At 36.7% G+C, this 11,910-nt stretch overlaps 1 protein-coding gene across 4 annotated transcripts in view; it reads left to right on the top strand.

Annotated features, from left to right (window-relative positions):
- Positions 1-11,910, top strand: part of LOC116840472 (protein roadkill) — a 223,911-nt gene that overhangs the window by 171,496 nt on the left and 40,505 nt on the right. The window contains exon 1 of one of the 4 annotated variants that reach the window (XM_032807235.1): positions 158-1,353. The exons of the other annotated variants lie outside the window; for them this stretch is intronic. The gene's annotated coding sequence lies outside the window, so the exon portion shown is untranslated. Of the gene's footprint in view, positions 1-157; positions 1,354-11,910 lie in introns of those variants that run through there. 4 annotated transcript variants of the gene reach the window in all.

The following is an 11,910-nucleotide window of genomic DNA, read 5'->3' as shown; positions in this document are numbered from 1 at the left end:
CCCCTCCACACATACACACACACACATAAAGAGAATGATGAGACAGTAATATGAACAAAATTATCTAAATTTACTCAAGATGTGTCATGGAAGATATAATATGAAAATCTAAGAGTAACTTTTAGTAGATTTGTTGTTGTTGCATTAATATAACAGAAAATTTTCATGATGGTATGATGTGTAAATTTAACAATTTGTTACAGTTAATACAGTATATTTGCTCTCTTGAAAAGAAATGGTCTTGAAGTCCTAGCGAAAATTTTCTAGATACAAGAAATTAGCTAAGATGGATAAGTGACTGGCAAACACTACGATATCGCATGTTTTGTATTTAATCAATACAGATGACAGAATTATATTAGAATTATAGAGATAGAATTTTTTATTATAGAGACAAACGAATGTATAATCCTTATACATAAATTCATGCGTATGCGCTCACAGATGTCGTTAGAATACTGTTGTTGAAAATTCTACGTAGCATTTTCTAGCAGATACAAAAACAGCGATAAATTTCAACCGTGACATTTAGACTCGTGTTAGTAGTCAGCTAATTTGAAACTTGTCTAAGTGACACACTTAGATTTGAATTTGAAGGTGGATATGATGTTTTAGCTGAACCACAATTACAAATGTAATGTCATATATCCTATGATTCAAGCAAAAAAACTCAAATCTAACTCTAAATTCAGACCTGAGTGATATAAGTGATGACTATTGATACGGGCCTTAGAACTCAACGTGGATCAGTAAAGCATTTTTTCGAGTGGATCGATAAATGCAATAAAAACAGCTGTAAAGTTTCTATAAATGTCGTGTGATAATGAAAGCCTATCTGGGATCTTAGTGACGTCATCGAGCACAATGAGAGAGAAAAAAATTTATAATTGTTAACGCTGTGATGCATAAGAGATAAGAGAGGGTGGGGTTTTGAAAACCTTGACACTATATATTGACTCCCTTTCACGATATCTGACCGTTCCAAGTCGTGTTCAAACTGGAAAGTCAAAGGACCGCGATAATCATCGAGTACCGTACATATACATCTTTGTATTATCGCGTTACACAGGATATCAATTCGAGACACACACGCACGCACCACCACCACACGCGAACAGTTGCGCGTACACGACTTATGTATGTTATCATTTCGCGTGCTGGCGGAGAGCGCGGGACGATATTTGCCGTATCGTTCGTTGAAAATCCTACGAGAGAAGATCAAACGTAGTTTCGGCCTCGAGTCAAATAAAAGCGCCTTACTCACGCTCCGATGCCGCGTTACGCTCGCTCCACGAAGTAGAAACACAAGGCTCACGTTATCGCGCACCGCTGCTAAAAGCCGGACTCGTCAAGGTAATCGTTATCAATCTCCGCTTGCGACCTGAGCATTTCCATACCGGCTGAAGTCGAAGAACACGACTTCGTTATCTGCACGCGCTTCTCCGAAGTTCATCCCCTCTAAAAGCTTTGATCGTTCGTGAACTCGAAAGCCACGAGTACCTCGATTTTTCTGCGTTGAGATTGATCGAGGAATCGATCCATGCGTATTTCATCTGAAGTCCATGTCATACTATGGATTGGGGATGGAGAATTGCGGATTGAAGGTTAGATTTCGAGGAATCAACGTACTTCGGTTTTGGCTTGCTTGTTCCAATTCGTCAAGTTTCAATCTTCAATCCGCAATCCTCACTTTCTAATCCGTAGTGTGATATAGGCTTTACGTACATTCTGTCTATAAATCTAGGATGTTATTGAACAAAATGGCATTTCTATCATTTCAATGTTTACAAACTTGTGCTTTCTTATTGCTGAAACGTTGTTTCCTATTATGGTTTTATTAACAAATTCTTTTAATCTTGTACACATTGTACACAATATTGTACACATTTTTCAATATTATACACAAATTTATACAATCATAGAAGATATACAAATTTAAACAATGCTATTTTATTTTATCGCTTTTAATTTTTATTTTTTATAGCTGAAGAATTGTTTTCGTATAACAGTTCTATCAACAAATCTTTTTCTATATTGCATACAAATCCATGTGCAAAGTCTATCATAGAAAATACAAGTTTGAATAGCGAAATTTCATTTTAGTGAATCTGTTCTTTTATATCTGAAATAATATTATCATATCTCACAATTTCCTTAACTAGTCTTTAAAGAACATTTTGTTTTTGTATACTATATACAAATTTACAGTTCTATTGTAGGAAATATATGTTGAAACAATGATATTTCATGTCAGCTTTTTCAAATTCGTTCTTTTACATAACTGAAACATTCTTATGCAACGATTCTAGTGTCGTCTTTTTATATAACGTTCTTTCTTCACATTGCGTGGAAATAAATTTACATAAAATTTGTTGTAGAGAATAACAAGTTTGAACAATATTTAATTCTTTGAGCTGACTTTTTTGTAACTGAAATATTATTTCATAAAACAAGTTTATCTTTTCGGAAAACACTTTCCATATTATACATTGAAAAAGAAACACTTGAAAATTTATTTGTGGAATATAAAAGTTATTTCTGCAAAATAAACTTTTATTTCACAAATAACTTTTGAAGTGTTACTTGAGCGAACTTTATGTATTTTAATGTTGAATTGTGAAAACATTTTTATTATACATTGAGGAAAAAACGCTTGAAAATTTATTTGTAGGATATAAATTTCATTGCTGTGAAGTAGACTTTTATTCCTCACAAGTAACTACCTTTCAAGTGTCCTTTTCTCTATGTACACAAATCCACAAAGTCTATACTGAGAAAAAAAAACTTGAAAATTTTTCATTTGTGTGCTTATTTTACAGAGATGTAAATTTGATTTCGCAGAGAAACCAACTCTATATCTCGCAGAAATAAACTTTATATCGCGCCATTAAATTCAAATATTTTTTCCTCACTCTACTGAATTCCACGCGATCGGTTCTTCGTTCGTTCTCGAGCGCGAAAACTGTCGATGCATCCGCATCCTCGGTGCATCTTCCTCGCTCGCTCGCGCGCGCGCGTGTCCTCGCGCGTAGCGAGCGACAACAAGTCGCCGGCGCGTGCAAAATGTTTCTCTCTCGCGAAGGCGAGTCGCGCCGGCGCCCTTGAAGAGAGTCAGCCTTTGTCTTATCACACACTTGGCTTACGCCGCGCGTCAACCTTGACTTCGCCCCCCGCCCTCCCCCTCCTCCTCGGCCCCTCCCCCGTCAGCACGCGTCCACTACTGACTTTCCTGCGAAAATCGACCTGCGTCTCTCGACTTCGCGACTCCGCGCGCGCTTCGACTCTCGCCGACGTCCCTTGTCCTCGTAAGGGTGCGCTCCTTCAGCGCCAAGACGACCAAGAGAGACCCGGGGCACATTTGCAATTTTAATTCTCGCAAAAGCGCGCAAAGGGGACCACCTCCTTCTCCTCCGGCCGTCGGGACCTTGCGATGTTCACTTTCTCTCTTCCTCTCTCGCGCGCGCGAGAGGCACTCCTCCTCTCTGATCTTCTTCTAGGCGATGCTCCGAACGATCTTACTTCTTGGTGTGAGCGAGTCGATCGATAAAATTTCAATCAGCCGAAGCTCTGTTGTCCTCGATTGTAGCATCATGCGTGTCCTTCGTGTGCGAGACAAAAGGTTAAGCCAAGCCACCGCATTTAACGCTAAACTCGCGGTCGGAATACGATTCGACAGTTTCTGCGAGTCGAACAATAGTGCAGCGAACGGTCTTGTTTTTATCGTTATCCTGTCGTTATCTTAAGGTCACGGCGTTTCTCGTTGCCCATAACGATCCATCTTTGAGGCGTCACGCTGGATTTCAGCGAACTATTAGCTCTTGTCCACAACCTTGCTTTATTACCAATACCAATTTTTAGAAGAATAATGGTCTGCAATTAATCAATTTCTTACGACGTCGTAAAGCAAGATTGTGGACAAGGGCTTAGAAATATATTTCCTTATTTTTTTTTTATCAAAAGAATCACAGGGAAAAAGAAAGGAAAAGTGTGTCTTGTTTCGCAGTGGGTTTTTTTTCATGCTGATTTACACTAGAGATATCTCACTGGTTTCAGCAAACTATACTGAGAAAAAAGTATTGAAAAATTAATTTGTGAGATATAAGATTAATTTCTGTGAGATAAAAATTTAAGTAAAAAGTACTGAAAACAAAGTAGTGAAATAAAAATTTAAGAAAAAAGTATTGAAAAATTAATTTGTGAGATATAAGATTTATTTCTGTGAAATAAAAATTTATTCTGTTAAATAAACTTTACGTCCTACAAATAAATTTTCAAATACTTTTCTTTTCGATGCATTAGAAGTGTATTTTTTTCATCAGGTCGAACGGTCTCAGGTAAGAGGGAAAAAAAGGCAAGTTGTTTTCACCTTGTTTTCATAGCGGGTTTCTTTTCACGCTGATTTATACTCTCACTGATTTCAACAAACCATTGGAAATGTTTCTCTCTTTTTTTGTTGTCAGTAAAAGAAGTTGTTGTCAGTAAAAGAAAAGAAGACAGCACAATGTATCCGGTCTTCACGGTGCGTTTTCCTTTCACGCCAGTTTGTATTCGAGTCGCTTCACGCTGATTTTAACAAACCATTAGAAATGTATTGCTTTTCACCGGAAACCGTGATAAGAAAGATAAAGAAAAACTCGTAGTATATCTTGTTATTATAGTCTTTGTATTCGAGGCGTCACGTTTCAGTAAACCGTTATAAATTGTGATTGCTTTTTTAAAGACCATAAAAAGAAAAGAAAAACGCGTGTCTTGATGTTTTTCGTTTCTCATATACAGTTTCTTTGGATTTAATAAATTTTATTAAGTTGGACGAAATTTATTTATCGAAATACGACAAATAAATCAATTTCTGATTCAACAAATATGATTTGCAAGCAAACTTAGATGAGGAGATACATTCGTTTGTTTCTCATCACTTTTTTTTTTTTCTACCACAATCATTTTTGTAAGAGGTGACCCTAATATGGGTGAGCGCCACAGAGAGATGCTTTCTTGCTAAATTTCACATGTAGTTCAGACAGAAGTCTCTGTCTCTGTTATCTATATTGATTAAATATAAAACATGTCGCGGTGTTTGCTGGTCACTTATCTGTCTTAGTTAACTTTTCGTATCTAGACAATTTTTCCTATGACTGGAGGATCATTTTTTCGAATGATGAATGAATGAATGAATGTGTTTTCGCGTATCAACGAGTTTTTCTCGTTTCTAACATCGTCAATCTAGCAGCGAGGGGGAGCAGGAGCCTTAAACGAAAGAAGAAAAACGTGTCGTAGGCTTTAGTGTCGCGAATCGCCGGCGCTATAAACGCGTGCAGCGATGCACCGACGGCGTCGGTGGCGGCGGCGACAGCTGCACGATGCACGCGTAATCGCGATAATCGTAAAGCGATATTTTTAGCCTCGCGCTACGTTGCACTCGGTCGCCTCCGCGACCTTCCGATCTTGACACTGAGACTTCCTTTTTCTATCGCTTTTTCTGCGAACGTGACTCGCCGCGCGCGTGCGACACGAGCGAGCGAGTAGGGATGTGCGATTTATGAAATTGCATATCGCAACATCTATTTTGAAAATCGCATTGAATTCGAGACATTGCATTACAGTTTTTTGTCGCAAATATGATTTTACACATGATATTGCGCGCAATTTTCAAGTGCGATTTTTAATTGAGAGAGCCTGGGGCTCAATGACGAGAACAATAATTTTTAAATAAATGTTAAACATAAAAAAAGTGAATCAACTTCCTCTTCGTATTGCATTAAAATATTCTTGGAAATGCCCACTATAAGAAGACACAAGTTTTACTTGTAAATGAATAGTTAAAAGTAAAAACATAATGAAGTTAAGTGATATGTTATCTTGAAAATATCACTTGACCTTATTATGCTTATTACGCGGAGAAAAATAGGAGACATTTTATAAAACTTGTTTATTTCAGAATCATTGATTTTCAAGTGATTTTAAAGATGACTCATTAAGACATGCAATATATAAGGATGTGTTATTGCATGTTCAATTAATTATAAATAATTATTTATTGACACCATTTGTCTCATAAAAACAAGACTAACTTTTCTATTACTTTTTTACGAGAATATTAATATCAATCAATATTATATGTAGTAATTTTTGATAATCTTCTGAAACATATATAAAAAAAATATATAAAAATCACATATAAAAGAAATAATGCAACTAACATTGAAAGGAATTGTTCAAATAGAAATTAACAAATGAAATTTGTAATGTTTGCGATATATTACAAAGTCGCACATTCCTGCGAGCCAATGGTACACGCATGTGTATGTGGTGTGTGTGTATGCCTGCGTGCGTCATTAGCTAATGAACGCTACCGGTTTTACGAAACGACCGGGTGAATCAGTTATGAAAATTTATGTACCTAATTAAGCGGCCGCACGCGCGGCGACAATCGGGGGTGATATTGGTGGGAAGAGAGCGAGATCTAAATACGACGAGCGCACAAAGCAGAGAAGTGCAGAAGTACGAAGTTCCGAGGAAAATGCGTGAGATGTCCGGCGATGCGTTAGCTCGAAGTCTCTTCGTGACATTGCATCGCGATTTTTGTTTTTTGACTTTTCAAGTGCGTAGTACTTCGGCGATAAACGACCACCGAGGACGACGGAATATTTTGAGCTGCCGTGAGTCGATCAGTGAAGGAAGTAATAGTCTTGAAACGTCGAGAAGCTGTGGGCAAGTGAAATCTTGTTTAGACAGTAAATACATACGAGCCGGCTGTTATAGATACTATCCAAAGTACGAAGGAAGCTTGGCCTTCAAGAGCCAACTCGCGGTTATTTGGTGCAAGTAATTATTATTTTGCATTACGGTCGTTTAAACGACCGATGATGCACACGTCAGATTATCCTCCGGACTGTGAGATCTACGCGGCGAACTTGCGTTTCTCGTCGAACTATCTTTGTGTGTGTGTGTGTGTGTGTGTGTGTATGTATGAGAGTCCCAGTTATTAGGTGAAATCTTACTTACCGTTGTTAAAGTTGTATTAATTTGATGAAAAGATTTATTGTATTTTTATTAAATTTTCTTGTTGGAAAAGAGGTTAGTATTACACTGAGGAAAAGTGTTTGGTATTTTTAAGTATGATCACACATGGAGAAGTAATTACTATAAATTAAGAAAATTATTTTTTATTAAATTTTACTTATAATGTTAGTGATAATAACTTTATGTGCATGTTGCTATTACCATCTTCAAATAAAAAATATGATTGGGGCCAAAAATAACTACAGTTGTAGTTAGATCAATCATTTTTTTCTCTCAGTGTAGAAAAAAACAGGAAGTCCTTTATTAACACACTTCTGCGTATGTGTGTGCATGCGCGCGATATATTGCAATTCTACTTGTAAAACAATGCTATTAACAATGATTAAATCATTGTCAACGTTAAAAGAAAAAAAAAAAACATTTCATATAAGATATCGCCTCCTGTAAAACTTTTAAATTTTTAATTTTTGACCAGCTGAACTAAAGCGAATTTATGCGGAGAATCTGTCAATAAATCATCCTGACAGGCAATAAAACAACTTCTGCAAAATCTAACAGAAAATGTATCTAACAGAATAACCTTATCATGAAAATGTTGACTTTAACATGACATATTTTTGCAAAGGTTTGCCAAACATAAATTAATATTAATTTTGAAGGAAACATAAATACAAACATAAATTAATATTAATTTTGAAGGAAAACGAAAATGCATTGTTGTGCATCTCTAAAATTGTTATCAATGGAATATTTGGATTTAGCAGGTCAGAATTATTGAGAATTGTCTCTGGCACAAAATGACCAATGTTCTCAGTTCTGTCGAGAGTATAAACCGGAGAAATTTGTCAGACGCATGTACGCGTTCGCAGTCACACCGACGACATTTGCCGAACACATTCACGAAGTGATTTCACGACCTTAATTTTGCCCGTAGGTTCCCCGAGCGATTTGAAGACCATTCTTCCTCATCGAAAATGTCGACAGCGGTCATTATTCATAGCGACTTTCCAATTTACAAAATATTTTTGCAACTAAGGTCCAAAATGAACCTCTGTCAAGACAAAGTTCCCCTGAAATTAAACGAAAAAAATAATTTTGTTATCTATTTGGTCGTTCCAAGTCTCATTTGTGAAGAGTCCTGCTTGGAAATATCTCGGAAACTATTGATGTCTCGGCGCGTTTCTCCTGAAGAAAGATTCACTGTAAATTGCTCAGAGAATTGCTTTCGGTAAAATCGCAGTCGCGGAGTCCGGGACATTTCGCAAGTACTCAAGACGTCAAAAGCGCAGAGTTCAGAATAGCTCGAGAACGAGATTTTCGATTCGCGGATCTTCTGCCGCTCTTCTCTCACCCCATCGTCGCGTTCGCACTCAGCGCAATGGAAAAGGCGCATTTTCGTCGGAAACGCAATCTCATCGCGATGATATCACGAAGACGGCAACAACATGTGCCCACGTTCGCTCAATGGCACATTATCGGACGAGGAGGTGTAGAATCGTCGCGACTGCAGAAAAGAAAACACGTCGCTCGAGGATGTTTTTGCGAAATCGTTTACGTAACAATTTCCCCCTTGCCCTCCACCGACTTACCCGTGTTTCAACGTTTGTCGTGGAACAGACGGGCGTGCGGTTTGATGTCGCGAGTGTCGGAAGTATAGACTTATAGAGATAGACAGCGTATTCCCATTGGAAGGCTACATTGTCAGCATTAGTAAGGGAGAGCAGTCGAGAGTAAGATGCTTTCTTTGTCGAATTGTCTAATTGATGGAGTGAACAAAGAAGCAATTACATGTCCTCTCTTCTCTTGTTTTCCCTACATACTGAGAGGAAAGATATTCAAAGAATAAAAATTTGTTCCGTGGATATTGTGTGATAAAATATTTGCTTATATACACTACTTTTACTATACTTTTACACTAAGAAAAATTTGTTCTTATATAGGAAAATATATATTTTTCTAACTGCAACTTTTCAAGGAAACAATTATTTTATTCAAATAAAAAAACTTAGGTTCAAATTAATGTTATTGATATCTCTGAAATTTTTTAATTTCTTAAGACAGTATTTATAGTTAAATTTTATATTTAATTGTTCTTATATAGGAAAATATATATTTTTCTAACTGCAACTTTTCAAGGAAACAATTATTTTATTCAAATAAAAGAACTTAGGTTCAAATTAATGTTATTGATATCTCTGAAATTTTTTAATTTCTTAAGACAGTATTTATAGTTAAATTTTATATTTAAGGTCGTTTCAAGTTTTAAATTAAAAGCTAAGCGACAGAGCCACGATTGTTATTAGCTTTCGTAGTTTGCATATTTTTTTATTTGGTTTTACAGAATTGCAAATTCTTGTACAGTGTGAATTTATATATGTAGTCTATGTTGTATGAAATGTAAAAAAAACTGCTTATAACTTCTATTTTATGTGGTGTCTGTAGCTCTGCATTTCATATTTTTCGTGTTATGAGAAAAATGAGAATTTATATACGTCAAGTAAGAGTTTTGAGCGCCATGCAGACAACCTGTGACACCATTAAGTCCGCCAGAATACAATTTGGAAGATTATGAAAAATTAAATTATGAAAAATTTACAAACTATGATTTAACTGCACATATATTAGCGTATATATGGTAAAGAAAGACAACATAATTCCCGAATAACTCGCTAGAGATGTTAGTGCTGTCTGTGTGAATGAACTGAATATGCATGTACACATAATGTGTGTACATGCGTACATACATTAACATAAAGTTAAGTAATACATACTTTCGAACTTAGTGTTGGCAAACTAGCTACATGTCCGGCACATAGCTTTTTTCCACACTTTTCGACTTTCCATAGCACTTTGACATCCCTTTAAAGGTTCAAATATAAATGTGGACTATGAATATTTGCCTTAAATATCTTTTTTCTCAGTCTGAGGGGAAACTGGGGCTGTATGGCACCAAAGTTATATTGTTCATGTATACATTTTTTAAATATTTATCTTGAGAAGAATAGTGAGTACGAAATCGCGAAATAGTTAGTGTCCTTTTAGAACATAAATATTTTTCCCAGAGTTTCATTAAAATCGGGGTAATATTGCAGTTAAGTAAAAAAAAAACTGATTTGGTAATAGCAAAGTAAATTTTCGAGCTTCTCGAAATTTTCTGTTAATACTCTCCATCGTGACTGAGTAAAATTAAGCGATATGTTACAAGGTAGAATGAAATTTTATGGAAGTGTTTGCAAACCATCTAGTGTATTTGTAGTTACGCCCGTGTAAAAAAATTACAAGAATGTTAATTTGTGTTACATACTACGAGTAGATATCATACTTTCATTTTCTGAACAGCATTTTTATGGCAAATACTTGTATGGTTACGTGTAGACCTGTTTTTCATTACATATCGAAGCACAGTCCGATCCGGCAAACTGCTCTACACGTTATGATCGAATGTTTAGTGTAAAACAATAGACATTTTGAACTTTATGTGAGGTGGTTAAAATATCGATCACAAATTTATAAAGGGTTGAGGGCCGGCAGGAGGAGATCTCTGGCGGAGACTCCGGAACTACTAATCAGGATACATATTTTATTCGTGGCTTTCTTTATCCTGCGCTACTGTGTACTAATTGAACCAGGATAAAATGGCTATGTTGCTGCATTTTCGTATTTTGATTATTACAAAACAAAATATACGGTTAAGACGGTCGTGGCGGGCATTAATACACAGAAGAAAGTTGTCTTTGTCGTATTTGTACAGTCAGTCACAACAATTAGTTGTCTGAGAAGGTGCACGCAAAAAAAAACTAGCTTTCAGAGCTAAAAAATAGCTGTGGCAGATAAGATGTGCCACTAAAATAGGGACAGCTAATGTCGATACTATCGAAGCTAAATTTATTCGCTGTTTAAACTTAGGCGCTACAGCAAGAAATATTAGCTGCTAGAAACAAATGATATTGCTAGTAGCAAATGATTGTAGCTGTGTGGCAAACTTCTTTAATATATGCATACGATAAGAAATTTAGGAATAACTGCCATTTTCTTAGCTATTTGAAATAATGTGCATTTTTAATGTCACCTAATACACTGAAAAATTAATATTCTTATTTTTAGAAAAATCCTCTAAAATAGGCGCCAAGTATAAAATATTCTAAATATAAGATTTATTCTTCTTGTTTTGAGAAACTCTTCTCTCTGTGTACAGAATTTTCGCTCAAAACAAGAGGAATAAATCTTATATTTAGAATATTTTATACTTGGCGTCTATTTTAGAGGATTTTTCTAAAAACAAGAATATTAATTTTTCAGTGTATATTTGTATTTCATAGCGAGTGCACCTTAGTTGTCATAGTCAATTCTTAGCAGTGACAGCTAAACGATTAACCTTTTGACTAAGTTTGAATCAACCACCGCGGTTTAGCTGATATTACTAAGTCATTTTTTGCGTGTGTCACTTCAAAACTCAAAAATATGAGGCATCCAACCTTCCCTGCATCGCCCTACAGAACTGTGCGACAGAGGAAGCTCCGCACATCTCTGTATCCTTTACTCTCGCCTTCAGCAGCGTCATAAGAATGCGCGGTCCATCTCCACAAACCCGTGGAGATCGGAAGCATCCAGCTTGTATAATCGCGGTGTCGATTATCGACGATTCGGCAAGAGGCGACCCGGCCGATTCGCAGCCGCCGTAATTACGTGATTTCGACGTAGACGGTTTTCACCTAACTTCCTCGTTTTCACCGGTGAGTCCGCACGGGGGGCTCGCTCCGTTCTACTTTCCCCTGAACTCTCGCGGCCCGACCCACGTCTCCGTCGTGGATCGAGCCGCGCACCGGTGGGATAACTCAATCGCACCGGTGAAACGGCCCGATATCGATCTGTCGGTCCATTCGGACCCGG

This window comes from Odontomachus brunneus, unplaced genomic scaffold (assembly GCF_010583005.1).
Source record: "Odontomachus brunneus isolate Ranch 3 - 2012 unplaced genomic scaffold, Obru_v1 Obru_scaffold_010, whole genome shotgun sequence".
Lineage (NCBI taxonomy): Eukaryota > Metazoa > Arthropoda > Insecta > Hymenoptera > Formicidae > Odontomachus > Odontomachus brunneus.
The sequence above is the reverse complement of the archived record's forward strand: the minus strand, read 5'-3'. Positions and strand labels throughout refer to the sequence as shown.